The sequence below is a fragment of the Tasmannia lanceolata genome, unplaced genomic scaffold (assembly GCF_043159265.1).
Source record: "Tasmannia lanceolata isolate RefF3 unplaced genomic scaffold, GAP_Taslan_0.1 ptg000004l, whole genome shotgun sequence".
NCBI classification, from domain to species: Eukaryota; Viridiplantae; Streptophyta; class Magnoliopsida; order Canellales; family Winteraceae; genus Tasmannia; species Tasmannia lanceolata.
Genome location: NW_027518681.1, coordinates 794,748 through 812,041, shown reverse-complemented (window position 1 = coordinate 812,041; position 17,294 = coordinate 794,748). Strand labels below are relative to the sequence as shown.

At 38.8% G+C, this 17,294-nt stretch overlaps 1 long non-coding RNA gene across 1 annotated transcript; it reads left to right on the top strand.

Moving 5' to 3' along the window:
* The first annotated feature begins 4,217 nt into the window (after positions 1-4,217).
* On the top strand, positions 4,218-15,630 carry LOC143875684 (uncharacterized). Its single transcript, XR_013250169.1, has 2 exons — positions 4,218-4,577; positions 14,970-15,630. It is a non-coding gene; the product is annotated as an uncharacterized LOC143875684 (long non-coding RNA).
* Positions 15,631-17,294: the final 1,664 nt, after the last annotated feature.

Genomic DNA, 17,294 nt, shown 5'->3' with positions numbered 1-17,294 from the left:
GCAAGGCAACTCAACTCATAGAAGCAGAAATTACACTCACATTACACTTGAATCAAACAATGCTGTAATCAAACAATGTTATAATTACAATCAAACAATGATGAATCAAACACTTGAATCAACTCAACTCATAGAAGCAGAAATTACACTCACACGCAATAACAATGGGTGCGTGGGTTTTCACTTTTAACTTTTAACTAACAATAGAAAAAAATGTACATACTATAACTTATGTAACTCGGGTCGGGTCGGGTCGGGTCGACCCGAGATTCATGCGGGCTTTTGAATGCTCAACCCGGCTCGACCCGAAACCCATGAAACCTGAACCCAACCCAGGCTATTTTCGGGTTGGGTCGATGCGGGTCGGGTAAAACCCGGCTCGAGTTGCAGCCCTAAAAGAATCTACCGGGCTCAAATTGACTAAGTCTAACCCTGACACTAGTTGAGTTCATCTACATGGATCATTTTCTTCCATTCTATCATATCTAACGTCATGTTATCAGTTATGTTCCTTGCCATCAAGTCTTTCCTCACTGTTTCTACCTAAGTTGTTTTCGGTCTAAGCCTACCCCTTTTTACTTCACGAACTTGGCACGAGTCACTTCTTCTCATTGAAGCATCGAAAGGCCTACGTTGGATATGCCCACACCATCATAACTGGTGCTCTCTCATCTTCTCCTCAATTAGTGTCACCCCCACTTTTTTACGGATGTTTTCATTTTTAATTCGATCTAACCTTGTGTGGCTGCACATCCGCATTTGCATCTCCACTACACTCATCTGATGCGTATGCTGCTTCTTGGTGGTCCAACATTCTGAGCCGTACAACATGGCTGGCCTTACAGCTGTCTTATAAAACTTTCCCTTCAACTTGGTAGGTATTTTACAATCACACAGTACTAAAATAATATGGTATTGATAATGGCTTGCACGGGGCGGGGAGGGCACAACTCCATCCCCATCCCCGCTCCGGGAACTGTTTAAACTTCAAGGTGTGATCTCTCTCTCTCTCTCTCTTGGAAAACTCAAGGGACTTGTTGTTGCTTCCTATCCTATTAATGAATTAGATGCACCTCTCATATTTTTGGGGGATTTGATGGAACTTTGGGGTTTTTCTCCTTGTGAAATAAAATAACGAATATGCTAAAAAAGAACGTCACTTGGCCTTATGAGTTAATCTCTGTCTCTTCTTGTTTGGCTTAGGACTTTAGGGGAGACTACGAGCTACTATTGAATTTTTTATTTTCTCTAGAGACTTGTGATATGATTATTATTGTTTACTACCAGTCTGATATAAACTACTGCCACTGAGCAGAAAAACAGGTGGACCCCTAATCTGGGTTTTATTGTTACAACTTGTAAGTTTTATTGAACTAATGGTTTATACAGTACCCTGCCTTCAACTCTTCCATTATTTTTGTTTACATTCTTTTGATTGTCCGTGTTCGTTAGCCAAGAATTAATTTAGTTGATGTTAAGATTGAGTAATTTCTCATCATTAAAAAAAAAAAAAAAAAAAAAAAACGGATTGACCAATTTCTCTGGCTTTTAGCCAATAGATTGATGTTCAAGATCAATCCATCAAAAGTAGGAGCCGCTGTTTTTAGCCATTAGTTGACCAATTTATCTTCTCTAGTTGTTTTAGCTTTTAATCTCCTCTTTTGGAGAAAATCATAAGTTCATCAATGGCCAACCAGACAAACCAAATTTTTCGGAAATGTTTTTTGGAAAGTACTCCTTCTAGCCACAATATGGGTTCTTTCGGAGGAGAGGGATGCGAGGGTCTTCAAAGGCAATGTCAAGAGCGCGTAGTTTGTGTACACAAAGTCTACAACACTGTCTATCGCACGGGTGAAGACTTTCCCCAGTTTCAGGTTTGTCTTAGCTTCCTATTTGTCAACCCATGACTCGACTCGTGACTTGATTTCGTAATTTTATGACCAGTGACTCGTAAGAGTTTTTGACAATAACAGAAATTTAGTTGAACAAAATATAATTATATATCAAAAGATGAAGCATGTAAAAAAATAATCTAGTGGCACATAGATAAAGCACTAAGCCAAAACTATAAATAACTATATGCTTGTAAATTGCAAGCACAAAAATAATTAGGGATAATTACATTTACACCCCCTCTAGTTTCTGACACATCCACTTCCACCCCTATAGTTTAAAATGTGACAAATACACCCCTGTAGTTTCAATTTGTTTAAGGTAGGCCTCCTCAGCTGAAGGTTCGTCCATAGATTGAAGGCTTAGGATGATCCGATGGAGCTGATTTTTTGGGCACACCCTATCTATGTCAGGGCCCATCAAATGAACGCTTTGGATCATCCAAACAATGTGGGCCCACATTATTTGGATGATTTTTTGGTAGTGTTTGGATTCGGGTATGGGCCCACATTATTTGGATAATCCAAAGCGTTCATTTGATGGGTCCTGACATAGATAGGGTGTGCCCAAAAAATCAGCTCCATCGGATCATCCTAACCCTTCAATCTATGGACGAACCTTCAGCTGAGGGGGCAAACCTTAAACAAATTGAAACTACAAGGGTGTATTTGTCACGTTTTAAATTATAGGGGTGGAAGTGGATGTGTCAGAAACTAGAGGGGGTGTAAATGTAATTATCAACTTTTGGTTGGAACTTAATCATGGGTGAAAACCTTCTCTGCTTTAGATTTGTATCCGCCTATGATTTAAGGCATGGTTGGAAGGAGATTTGTGGTGGTTCAGGCCAAGAACCCAAGATTGTACAAGACTGGGACCCTCCTGCACATCGTTTTTTGAAATTAAACTTTGACACATGCGCTTTTTTGAATCCCATTGGAGTCGTAGACGCTTATAAAGTTGAAGTGCGTGATATCTACTAAGGAATAAGGTATCTTGAGAATGAAGATTTGAATAAGGTAGTGGTAGGAGACTCACTCGATGTGATAAGTTGGCTTAGTGGCTCTCATTTCTTACCTTGAAGATTTGCTTCTTTTTTTTATGAGATCCAAGACAGGGTGAGGAATGTATTGATTTCTTTCTATCATGTTAAGCGGTCAGCTAATGGTGTGGCAGACAGTTTAGCTAAAGATGGTGTCTCTAGGGAAAGAGTTGAGTTTTTTGATTTCGTTCCTCTTGGACTCTTGCAGTGGGGGCTTGTTCTTGTCTTTCTTCTTCTTTCTCTTTATTTGTATATGCCTCCTCGGTCTTTTTTTTGCATTTAATGCAATTTACTACTATTTAAAAAATAATAATGATTATTCCTAAGTCCTAACGTTCAAGTTTTCAACCATCGAAACAAGAAAACACAGGCCCAACGACTCGACTTGAATCGTACGAGTCTCAGTTTTTCGACTTGACTCACAGCGACTCGTAAGATTCACCAGACGACTTTTAAGAGTCATCAACATAGGCGAGTCGGTCATGCGACTCGACTCGAAAGCCCAGCAACTTGACTCGAATCGAGAGTCGACCCATACGACTCGTAACAGTTTGGCATCTATGCTTAGCTTATGATCTATGATATGAATGGAGGGAGATGTGAAGTCGGTGACACGTCCATCCCCAGAGTGGGAACCGTTGGGTCCTGGGATATTGAATCTTAATTTTGATGGATGTATCCTGGAAAACCCTGGGTCTGTGAGAGTTGAGGTGTACTTAAGGACGAGAACAAACATCATGGGCATTCTCAGGTCCTATTTGGAGGATGGATTCCAATGAAGCGGAAGTTAGAGCTTCCCTTCAGGGTTTTAGCAGCATAGAGTGCAATATCTTTGATAGATTGTCAGTCGAGGGCGATTCTCTAAATGTTAATTAGATGGTTAAAGGGGAGTCATCCCATTCCATGGAGGTTTGCGCATTGGTTTGACGAGATCCAGGAGCGGGTGGAGGGATTGTCTATCTCCTTATATCATCTAAATATGTCTGCCAATAGCGACGCAGATATGCTAGCTAGCAAGGGAGGGGGTCACAAGGGCAGGCCTAGGATTTTTCGATTTCCTTCCTCAATGAGAGGTGTAATGTTCATGTTTATATTCTTTGTACCCTTCTTTCCCCTCCTTTTGTCTAGCTCAATCTTGGGTTTGTGTATTCTTTCTCTTCGTCTTAGCATAATCATCCATCAATAAAAAAAAAGTGAATTTAGGCGAGCATTAATGTTGTTCAAAGTATATACTGTATATAAGTATGTTGGAAATATTCTTCAGTCTGTTTAGTGTAATCTGTAGGGGTGGTCATTGTAGCCATGGACTCTGGAATAGTAGTCACAGCGGCACCAATGGCAAATGCAGGTGGGGAGACTCTCGCTTGGCAATGGCAGTAGGAAAACATTGGGTTTTCTTCTTGCCAGACATACTCACATACATGTATAAAACCTGGTGCACCATAAATGTAGGCAAGGCAAGGACAAAGAAAGTGCAACTATACATGCCTCCTCCAACGTTTTTCATTTCAGCATATACAAGGTATCTAACATTTAAAGAGATGGACTTCTCTCACTTGGTCGTAGCAAGTTAAACCGAAGATCATCTCCAAAACGAGGGTCCTAGAAATCTCTTTATCTTTCTCATTGTTGCATAAATCGCAAGGTATGTTCCAAAAATCCTAGCTCTGCTTTATCTTTGTTTTTTTTTGTTGAATAGCTCTGCTTTATCTTATCTTCCATTTTTAATTAATTTCTACATGGTGAAACCGTGTGATTTTGTGAATCTTGTCTGCTCTTACTATGATAGTTTCCCCACAGATCTCAGTTTTGGAGGCTTTCCTCTTCGTTTTTGTCAACAATTGAACTTCTCTTTTATTATTCTACATGCCGATAAAACTCTAGAATCATGTTTCTTCTTACTATGATAGTTGCCACTCAGATCTCACTTTTAGATGTTTTCTTTTTATTGTTCTTCATGCGGATGAAACCCTAGGTTTATGTGAATCGTGGTTTTTCTTTTTTCAATCTTTTGTCTCCTTGCATTATGTTTAGAACTTTAGATCGTTTATTTTTCCAAGGGCTAAACCATTTTTTCTGAGATGAACTCGTTTTATTCTTATGACTGGTCCCTGCATTGGGATTTTTTATGGATTTTTAAGTATTCCCATATACGCATTCATATAACAAAAATATTTTTTGTGTTTTCTTTTGATTGGGTTGAATTGGTTGGGTTTCTTCAAGTTTCTTCAAGGTAGGCAAGTACTTTTTCAGGAGTTGCGTATTGGAAAAATGTTTTTGTCTTTCTAAGCTGCAAGATGGTTTAATGATGTAGATATTCGATTGATTTTATTGTTACTTTATGATTGCTTTTCATATGTTTGTATATTATTTTTATAAAGTTCTTATTCATCTTGGTTTGGGTGATTATAAGGGCATGCGTGGAAACCATGAAAAAAAATTCATGGAATTTATTTCCCTTGAAGAATTATACAGTGGGGGAGGGAGAAAGGGCATGGAAAACCCTTGTTCAACAGGGAAAAGATAAAAACTGGTTTTCCGGTGATATTTTTTAAGGTCTTTTGATGTAACCTTAGAAGAATGGAAAGTGGCTCGATAACTTGTTTTGTTATCATACCTTAAACAATACATTTCCCAAGGAAAAACTTTTCAATATTGCCAAACCTGCACTAAGCGATTTTTCATTGCATATCATCATAGATCAGAACTGAATTCATTCAGTCTACACTAAGGAAATTAATTGTGAGCAGCAAGTTTTGGTTTGGTTTTCTGTCATATTTTCATGCATCTATTGTTTGATTTCTTGTTATATTGCTTAAAATTGTTCTGATTCTCTTTTTCGAAATGTGCTGGATAGCCATATCACCTATTATTTTTCTTTTAGTGAAAGAATTTGTACAGACTGGTTCTATTGATTCCACTTTCACTTTATTGCACTTTCCGTGATATCAAACACAACCTAAGATTAACATCTTAGTATGAGGATTTCTGTTTGGAACCAAACTGATTGTACATGTTGAAGCGAGTTACATATGTTCTTTGCATCAACATACCATTTTGTGAGTTAGTGTTGTCTCTCTTCATTTGTGTTATGCGGGGTGTGTTTGATAATCATTCTTTGGGGCGATTTTCTAATTCTATCACTCCAAAGAAAGGAAAATAAGAAGAATGCAACCTGGATCTTCGTTCCAAAAGCGCCTTTTAGGCATATTTTTTCAAAGGGAAAAAGATGCTGTGATTCCGTGCTCCATCAACATAATTTGGGGAGTGGTTACCAAACACGCCCTCAATAGTCCCACTGGCAGATCATTGTTTTTTTGGCCATTAGACCCCACTAGTACATTGGCCCCCCTTATGTAGGCTTCACTAGTATATAATTCATTACTACATATGTGGGCCTCATTGACCATAATATATGGCCAATTAGTAATATATATTATATGGTTTTCTGCCTAGGGCTTCCTATATATCAATTGAGAAAGGATAAAGGGTTCTTTACTTTTAGAATTCTTGCAATGCATGGATTGTTTTCCAGATGAGTGAGAAATTCATTTATGCATTTCATTTAAGACGGTTGATAAATGTACTCATATAAGTTGACATCGAGAAATGTGTCTGCCTTCAATTTGAGAAGAACTTGGAAATTTAGATGTATTTTCTTGGGCAATATCTTATTTATCTTCAAGTACATAGCTGACTATATTGTTTAGCGACTCTTAGTGGTTATAGCACAAACTATGACATGCACTGATCGTAAATGGATTTACACACCTTCCTTCCTTTTGTGTGTGTGTGTGCGTGTAAATAATTTATTGTTTCCCTTTACCCATCACCACTTCTCCTCCGCTACATTCCCCATTGCAACCTATCCCTTTCCTCTTATCAACTCTAGAAGGTTCTAACCTTCGCCACCCAATTTCTTCAACAGAAAACCCTATCACCTCAATCCTCTTCAGTCACGTACAATGACAAAAGGAGGTGAAAGGAATAAAAAAATTGTACACTTGGATTCTTCATTTTCCATTGAACTCATCACTATTGTTGGCAACCACTCATATTTTAACCACAACATGTAGGACTCCCTCCCTCCCTCTCTCTCTCTCTCTCTCTCTCTCTCTCTCTCTCTCTCTCTCCATTATTAATAATTGATGACATTGGGATGGGAGTGAATGTGGATGGAATGACATCTTTCAACAGAAAACCCTATCACCTCAATCCTCTTCAGTCATCTACAATGACAAAAGCAGGTGAAAGGAATAAAAAAATTGTACACTTGGATTCTTCATTTTCCATTGAACACATCACTATTGTTGGCAACCACTCATATTTTAACCACAACATGTAGGACTCTCTCTCTCTCTCTCTCTCTCTCTCTCTCTCTCTCTCTCTCCATTATTGATAATTGATGACATTGGGATGGGAGTGAATGTGGATGGAATGACATCTTTTTCTGTTTTTATATGTTCTATAATGGGATGTCAGATGAAAATGGAAATACCTGATTCTTTTGCTGATTTGTTCTCTTGTTATTGTTGTTTTCTATTCTTCATTTTCCATTGAACTCATCACTGTCCTTGGCAACCACCCATATTTAAACCGCAGCAAGTATGACTCTCTCTCTCTCTCTCTCTCTCTCTCTCTCTCTCTCTCTCTCTCTGTTAATGATGATGGATGACATTGGGATGGGAGTGAATGTGGCTGGAATGACATTTTTTTTCTGTTTTTCTCTGTTCTATGATGGGATGTCCGATGAAAATGGAAATACCCGATTCTTTTGCTGATTTGTTCTCTTGTTATTGTTGTTTTCCCTCTATGGATGCGTAGCATATTGGCAACAAACAAAATATGGGAAATGTTTGCATAAATGATGGTTGTTTGTTTTAGGTTTTAGGACCAGAGGGCTGAGTATATAGGTGGATGATGGGGCTTCTTTTCATCTACTCTAACGTAACATGAATTTGGAAAATTGGGTAGGGTTCGGGATGATGAGATGAAGCATGTGTTTGGTTATTATTCAATAAATTAGGTTAGGTTGGGTTGGGGTTGACTCTGATTTGGAGCCTAACCGACACTAGTTGCATTCGTAATTTGAAAACCTCTTGCCATGGTTTTAAATGTCTACGTTTCGGCCGAAATATTTCGTTTTCAGCACAAACTAAATCGAAATTCACATGAAGTCCTTTCTTTACAAGATTTCACTGAAATTTTTCTGAAATTTCACCTAAATTCCGTGTGTTAAGAGAACTTCTCTAATGTAATTAGTAAAAATGTCAGATCCAATGCATTTCAGGTGACATTTTGACCACCATTTTAAGGCCATAGAGCAGACCTTAGTTATGAATTCTATTTTTTTCGCCGTTTCATTTTGGCCACCGGAACGGAATGTTTGAGCCGTTTCGTTCGGCATTTCGTTTCGGTGTGCTACGACAACCGATTTTTTAATAGCTAAAAATATAAAAAATCCAAATAAATCGGATATCGTTAAAAAACACAAAAAAAAATGAATAAACAAATAGTAAAAAAAACCTCTTTATTACTTAAAAAAATTAAATTTACTGTATTACACAATAAATTATAAAAAAATAAAAAATGCTAAAAATTGGAACAATAGGGTCATCCTCTGCAACCCAATCCATCACACCAAGGTGTAGACACCCCATTTTGACCGGACCCTAAAAATCCCAAAATCGAATAAATTACCGAAAAAGAAACCCGAATATTCAAGTAACCCGAGTTTTTATAAGCTTACCTTGCTCATTGGTGCGTACAAGGATCCCGAAAAATCGTTATCGTTCCAAGGAATGTACTTGCAAAATTTCGCGCAAATCGGACAAAATTTTGCCAAAAAGACAAGTTGAGTTAGTGTCTTTATCAAAGCATAGTGTGTAGATGTCATTTCCCTAGTCAGGGTAAGAGGGGAGTGAATTGTTCATTTAGGGAGGTTGCCCAAATAAGAAAAATGGTTGATATATATCATTGCCCTTTTGCTTTTAGACCACTCTTCACTTACTTGAGCTCCCTCCTTTTTGCAAAAAGAATAGTCATAAAATACAGTACAAGAGGGGCTGTCTGTAGAAGAAACAGGGGCAGCAAATATATTATTCTCTAGTAATAACCATCGAAATAGGGTTTGGGAAAGGAGGATCTCATGTTTTTTGCAACAACAAAAAAGAACAGAGAGGGGCGAGAGAGGTGAGCAACGGACTCCGACCACCACCTCCACTCCCACCGTTTTCGCCCCAACCACCACCATCAGCCATTGAAACCATTTTTTTTTACTCTCATTTCCCCAACCCACTTCAAAAACACATCTCAAAACCCCAATCTTACCTCCGGCAAACCACATCTCTGTCCGGCTTTCGTCCACCACTGCCCTCTTCACCATCTTCATCTTCTTCTTCCCATAGATCTCAATCACCACCACCACCATTTTCCCCATTTCGCCAAGCTGCGGATTCCGACACCGCTATTTGCAGCAACCCCAGATCTGGACCGAAATCCAATTTTTTCCGACGGTCCTCACAGGAATCCGATTGTCGTCCCCAAACAGATCCAAAGCTCTTTTTTTTCTTCTTGCGATTGGGGTTTTGGTCAGAGCTAAATATACAATAGAGAGAGAGAGAGAGAGAGAGAGAGAGAGAGAGAGCTCCCTCTCCGGTAATCTCGCCAGAGCTTAGTCATCTTTGGCATCATCTTTTACCCCTCGCTATTTCAAGATCCAAATCAGGCCCGTTTCTGCAATTTCACTCTATACAGGCAATATTCTATCCTTCTCTGATATTAATGTTAATATGCCCTTCAAAACTGCATGAAATTAGTTGTTTCATGTTAATTGACCTCTTAGAACAAGATCTGTTTGTATTGCTTTATCCAAATGTCCATTTGGGTTCAGGTAGTTTGGCCTTATGCGTAATGGAATTATCAGAATAAGGTGTTAGTAGGTGTGGATGCTAGCTTTATCATTCACTTTTGTCTTTACTATTTAAGCTGATTTTTCTGGTCTCTGTTGAGAAAATTCATGATTTGTTAAAGGAGATCAGATAGGTCAAATATAATTGTTCGAACATGATGGTGCTGTTACTGACATTATGACATAAACAATACCATGTTTGTCGCTCCTTTACCCAGCTTATCCCTTCTGATGCCATTAGATTCTCTTGTGTAAATTCATTTTGGGACCTGTAACAATCATTGGTTAACGGAGGTAGTGTGATTGGAAGAGGTGAATTGATGTCTGGTTGGAGCCTTGATAAATGGGAGGGCAAATCTTAACATGCTTTGAAGGATTGATATCAATGTGAGAAAGTACCTAGGCTTACATAGCCTCTCTTGTTCCCATTTCTAAAATGCAAAGCGAATCGTTGTGTACTTGGATATTTGATCTGAAACCAGTCATTTTTGCAATTCTCTTTGTTCTTCTTGCTCTTTAAATCAAATAATGTATAAGAATGAAGCTTGTATTAGCATTCAGTTGTCTTGTTGGTAGCAGTGATATTTTTTTTTCCGCCCCATTCGTGATTGGTATCAAAGGCATTGTTGTTTTATTAGGCATGATCAGAAGACTTTTTAATGCATTGAAACCTCTCATTTCCTCTTCCTACAATAGCGTTCTTATTAGCAATACTGCCATTACCTTGCTATGATGAGTGAGCATAATCCCTTGATCTTTAATTAAAATGCCAAAAGCCTTTTGGTTTGATTCACGGATTATCCCTGTCCTTTGATGTTTGTGTTTAGAATTACACAGTCCTTGGTTTTGAGAAATATACTAGAATTTAATAGTTGCATCTAATCAGTTTGCCCATTTGATGAGATTCATAGATTCAGAGCATCACAATAATATGTCTAAATATGAGGGTAGATGTTTCTATTAATTCTTGAGCAAGGTAACATCAATTCTGATGGTTGATTTCATGATGAGGTTACTCGGAGCCCCTCGTCTCTTCTTCTCTCCGTCTTCTCCAGATTTTGGGCTGATGTTTGGGTTTTGTCTTTAATTTCTAGAGCTTCCTCCTATTTTCAGGTTTTACAATAATGGTTGGGATCGTCACTGGTGCTTGATCTTTCCAGTGGTTTTCGGGAACTTCTTCTCAGGTTGAGGCTATGACGGAATGCTTCTTGAGCCAACCCCTTCCCTTCCTGCCTTAGAGTTTTCGCAGGTTACGGGATTTCTTCCTCTTTAGAGTCTGTCATAGAGAGTTTAGGAATCTGTCCTACCATCCTAGAGTTTAGGAGTCTGTCCTGCCCCCTATAGAGTTAGGAGTCTGTCCTACCGTTATAGAGTTTAGGAGTCTGTCCTATCCCTTCATAGAGTTTAGGATTCCGTCCTTCCATCTTTCAGAGTCAGTCTTTGCATATTCCTAGGCTTCGTAGTTTAGAAAATTTTCGAACTACGGATGGCTTGATCCCTAGTTGAGGGGTACGTAGGCAGCTCAGGTATGCAGCAGGCATTCTGAGTCCAGTCACCATTTTATAAATATTTCTCACTATTTTGTAAGTAAAAAAAAAATCATTTTCAAAAGATCTTCCCATAGCGTTAGGAGTCTGTCCTAGGCATTTGGGGTGTCCTTAGAGTTAGGAGTCTGTCCTAATTGTGTTGATATGCTGTGTCTTAGCGTATGAGTGTTCTTAGAGTTAGGAGGCCTCGAGTCGTGAACGGTTGGACACTTAGTCGATCCGATGTCTAGACTAGAACGCGCTTAATTAGCCCATTGTTTTCCTTAGAACATACAGCCTAGTTACACACAGGATATAGGAATCACCTGCATTAGTTTAAGGCTAAAAAACTTGTAGTAGTTAGGGCATATAGGGAGTCCTAAAAATCATAATTCATTTGAATTAAAGCAATCACACAAGAAGCTTTAAAAACTAGTCGAGTCTAGTTGATCGAGTGTAGGATAGCGGTCCTAGAGGGTTAGGCATCGTAGTTTAGCATAGGTCGCTGAACTACGTTGACTCTGATTCTTCCTGAGGCCGGGATACGTAGAGCAGCCGGGATGGACGGCCTCCTGGTCCGAGTCAAGTATCGCATTAGAGTCTAGGGTTTGTCTTGTCCAGTCGTGTGTGGAGTCGTGTTGTGTTGTGTGTTTTGCTGTGTTTTCTTACTTTCATGTACAGACTTTATACCTTTAGTTGTAGCATACATGTGTTTGCCCATCAGAACTTAGGCACCAATTAGGCATGACATTCATAACCTAGCTATTCTTAGGTGACATTTTGTGTGCTTATTATTCATCTCCGAGACATGCATGATTAGATAGACGTTATCTCAGGATATTCGTTCCAATTTCACATGATTTTCACCCAAAACTCTTCAAAATCAATAAATAAATGGCATAAGAGACCAGGTGCTTGCACTTGGGCGAATTAGGGCGCTTAACCGCTTCCTCATTCGTCATCAGGCACGGACCTTTTGTATCTCTGGTTATCTGTTGCGACAGAGCATAGTATGGGATCCAGGGCCTACTTCCTTGGAATGCGACTCTTTCTTTGTTTAAGATACGCTTCGAATTCGGGCTAGTCCCCGAATCAAGAGGTATCTCATTTTGCATCGCCACTCATGCTGTGAGGGGCACTCTTTCGAGAGTTCCTTAGTAGAGCTCTCCTTTACGTGGATGATCTAGAGACTTTTTGGGGGCTCGTCCCCCCACCTCTCTCGGGATCGGGGTCAACACAAGGCTGTAAAGATCCAACACTAACTTAAAGGAAAATTACCATCAACTGAAATGCCTGTAGTAGATAAAAAAATTTAGAGACCAAATTATGAGATTTTCTTACTAGACTTTTATGATTTAATAATGTTTGGACATGATAGAATTTATGAATTTTTAAAATTGGAAAAATACCCCATCGTTTGGAAGTTAATAGTTTGACCGAACGCGGTTTTTTTTAATTTTGTACTAGAACTGGAAAGTGGACTTTTTATCCTTTTAGAATTGAGTGTTGAAACTATTTTTAATAAATCCAAATGTGGGTGTATTTCTTCATTTACATGTAAATCTTAAGTAAATGTACATTTTCTGAAATGACTTCACATGTAAATATTAAGAAGAGGAAAGACGAATATAAGAGAACTAAGAAGAGGAAAAGAGAAGAGAAGAAAAACAACTAAAATGCGGTGTTTCAGTAGAAATAGACCAAAATTCCGGTTTTTTCCGGAATTTTTCCGGTTTTTTAGAAGAAACGAAACGAAATTTGTAATTGTGGAGTAGACCGTCCCCTCTTTCCCCTTCAACAGTTTTTCTTCCTTCCGTAAATCTAGTTGGAATTTCTTGATCCTAACGAAATTCCTCTTGAATTGAATCTAACCTACTTATCGTAGATTTCTCTAAAGTCCTTTTTCCTGGTCAATTTACTAGGTTCTTGAAGTTCTTGTTTGTTTTTTCTTCATTTCCTTTTCACGGAAACAACCTCTCTGCAAAGCAGGGGTAAGGCTGCGTACATCTAGCCCTCCCCAGACCCAGCAACAGTGGGAGCCTCGTGCACTGGGCCGCCCTTTTTTTTGTTGTTGTTGTGTGTTCTCTGTAGTCTGTTTTTCTTGAATTTGTTGTTCCTATTTTGAGGAGCGTAAAGAACAATTTTTTATTTAATTGTGACTTCTATGGCTTATGCTTTTATACTAAATTTGTCCTTTATCCATTTCAAATCTTTCAAGTTCTTTATATTGATTAGTCTCTTTCCTTTTCTTCTTTTGGTGGGTAGTGATTAGTTTCATATCTTTCTTTAATTCTTTCCGTTTATTTATAGTTATTTTGTATTTTTGAGCTGTGGAAAATTATATTTTTTATTTGACTGATCATTTTCTAATGTTAAGTTTTTTTATTTGGCCATCATATTCTTTTTTAATCCCTTTCAAGATTCTTCAATTTATTTGCTCTATCTTTTCTTAAGATTTTTTATTCAATTTTGGTCTGTTTCATTTAAACTGATGCATGAGTATCCCCTAGGAATCTCAACATCCGCTTGTGATTGACCCTTAGATTAGATTAGGTTTATCTTGTATTGTTAATGATAGCTTTATAATTTTGGCACGTAACTGTCTTTTATGTCTTTTAACATTGTTAGGGGTAATTTAGGGAGTAATTTTGTATTAAGGCTGAGATATAAAGCCCATTGTTTTTTTTTCCTTTGGGAAATGATTTCAGCACAACTATGTATTTTCTTCAAGATCCCTAGTCCATAGTATTTGTGGATCATGACCGTCCATTGTAGAGCATAATTTTGCCATAAGGTAGATGGTTTTCATTGATGAGAATTTTGTCTTTTTCCAGAGTCTCAAAACCTATGTTGGCTCTTGATCCCTTTTAACGTGATAAAAGCTTGACTCCAATACCCGGTCAATGCTTAGGCTTTTCTGAACAATTAGTTCAAAACCATGCATAGAATAAGTTTTAGGAGCTTCAATTCGTGTCCTTAGTAGCAACTAATGTGATGGATTATTGCATGTCGTTAATGCCTTGCATGCGTTCTGATTTCAGCACCTTAGCATTAGCATGTGGAATTTCATAATTTCCTTGACTCTCCCAAGGAATCTCCTACTCTAGCCTAATCAATCAATTTTAAATACCTTTGTTTTGGTCGCAAATTGGAAGGAGGATGCTAGTTGAGAAGGACATTGACCTAATGGTTTGCATTGAAGCCCCATGGGAATCATGAATTAATGACAGGGTCACCGTTCTGGCTAGTGTCACCTGTTTTGGCTATGTCCGATTGACATACTAGCTAAATCAGATGATATAAAGTAATTTTAATTACTTGAGTGTAGACATTAGGCCTAAGAATGGAAAACTCAGATGGTTACAAGGTGATGTTCACTGACTTAAACTTGCCATGCTTCAAACAATTACATAAGATACCCTTCTTTATTGAGAATTCCTAGTAGAATAACATCCACTTGGTAATAGAGCTCCCCCACAACACCCAAGTTTGTTTCTCGCATTTGACCTGCATCAAACCCATTCATGCATAACACACTGTTTGTGTTGTGAAAAAATAATAATTCCATTTTTAATTTGTTCATTTTTCTCTGGTTTTCAAGAGCTTGCTCTGCCGTGACGAATCAAATAAGATTTTTCAAATATGGAAGAACAATTCATACTCCGTGTTCCACCGGCAGTTGCTGAGAGGATTGATCGCCTACTGAGTGAGAATGCATCTTCTTCTGAAAAGGATCATGACCCACCCAAAAGTTTGTACATCATCAGAAATTGGGGGGGGGGAGGGAGGGGGGAGAGGCAATCTCTGCTTACTCTATCAACACTGAAAGTGCAGAAATCTTCGAGCTAGAAATCCAGGCAATATGCTTTGGAGTTCGGGTGGCAAAAAACGTGGGCCTTTCAAAGCTGTGGATAGAAGCAGACTCTACTTTTGCTGTCAACTGTCTCAATTCAGTTTCCCCCCCTCCTTGGAGGAAGTTGCCATTGATCCGGAATACTTGGAAGGATTTGAAAGACATAGATTGGAGAATCACACAGATTTGGAGGGAAGGAAATATGGTAGCAGATTACTTATCCAAAAGAGATTGCATATGCAAAGGCAAAAACATCCCAATTTCAAAATTTCCCATTGATCTGCTGAGATTACTGGACAGTGACAAGAGAGGGATGATTTACTTTCGAAAGCCCCAGTGAATTTGCTGTCTGCTCAATCCTCTTTAATGTATTTCTTTATTTAGGAGTGGTGATCTCCTGTAGCTTGTATATTGTTGTTTTTCTTTAGCCCTTTTTTTTTTTTTGAAAATGGCAACAGGATATATATATATATATATATATATATATATATATATATGTATAAACAGAACCGAGGTGGTCCTGAAGGAACAAAGATAATAAAAAGAACCGAGGTGTTTTTCTTTAGCCCTTGGTGGCTTGTAGCAGCATGCTAAGTTAGGTCCTTGGTGGCCCGCAATCATCAAAAAAAAAAAAAAAAAAAAAAAAGTATGTACATCATAGGTTGGACTTAGATATATTAATTAAAAGAACCCGAATATAATCAAACTGGTAAAGGATCCAAAAGGATCATGACCCACCCAAAAGTCGATTTGATCCCGATCCAATCCCAATTGGATCCATTGACACCAGCATCCTCTACTTTTCAACTTGAAGCAAGATTTGTAAAACCAAGGTATTTTGGCCAAACCTGTCGGCACTACCAGGTTTTTATTTGTTAAATACTTTTCAGACACGTGGGCCTCCACACGGACACACCTGTCATGTAAATGGACAGAATTTTTCAAAGAAAAAAAGAAAGAAGGAAAAGACCGTTGATCTTCACATACATAAAAAGGGGAAACCTCTCAGCCAAGAACACTATAGGATGATCCAAACCGTCCATTCGATGGGCCACAACGTAAATAGGTTGTGCCCAAAAATTCATGTCCATAGGACGATCCTAGTCCTAACATCTATAAAGGAAATTCATATTCTGGAAACCTGTATAGATCGGGGGTTGGGATCGTCCTATGGAAATGATTTTGGCTGCACAGGTTATTTCGTTGGGACCCATCAAATGGACGGTTTGGATCATCCTATGGAGTAAGACTTAAAGCTCCACTATAATTAAGACCATTGATTCAGTGGACTACAATGATGGTCCAACATCAGGTGCTTCTAGCTCTTAGATCAATGGCAAGTTAAAGCCGATTGTTGATGGTCCCCCATAATAAGTGGGGCCCAAATAATTTAGTAACCTCACCCTCTGATCCTCACCCTTTTGAAACCTCTACAGATTGGACCGAGTTAGGATTATCCTGAGGAGAAGATAATGATGGGGTACAAAAAACAGCAACTAATGAGCTGTCGACACGTGGCCCCAGGAGGGCCCACCACAAGCCCAACTACTGCGCAGGGGTAATCTAGTAATTGCCTACATAGTGGGTGAACCTAAACCCACAGAGAGTCTGACACCTGTCCTGGGGTAGGTAATCCAACCACCTCAAGTCCCCTTCTATAAAAGGCCTTTCAAGGCTCAGATCGGGGGGTAATAACTTCTGAACTACCACTCTTAAAAACTCGCTCTGCACTCCTGCTCGTACTGACTTGAGTGTCGAAGGGCCTGTCCGGAGTAACGACTCCGGGTTGGTCTTCTGACCTCGTGTGCTCTTGTGCAGGACTCAGCTCCTTCACCTCGGCTCCTCGGGTCACCCAGCTCAGCTCTTACGTCACTGCCGTATCTGTTACCGATTTTAGGCCTAACAGATAATAAAAGAATAGTTTAGAAATATCCTCTACAATCCTGTTTTTATAAAAGCCAAAACTTGAGCGTATAAAAGCCTTCTAAGGTCCTGTTTGGGCTCTGTTTGTTTAGTTTTGAGACCAATCATCATCTTTGGTCTCACAATTGGTTCTCAGAATCCAAAACAAAC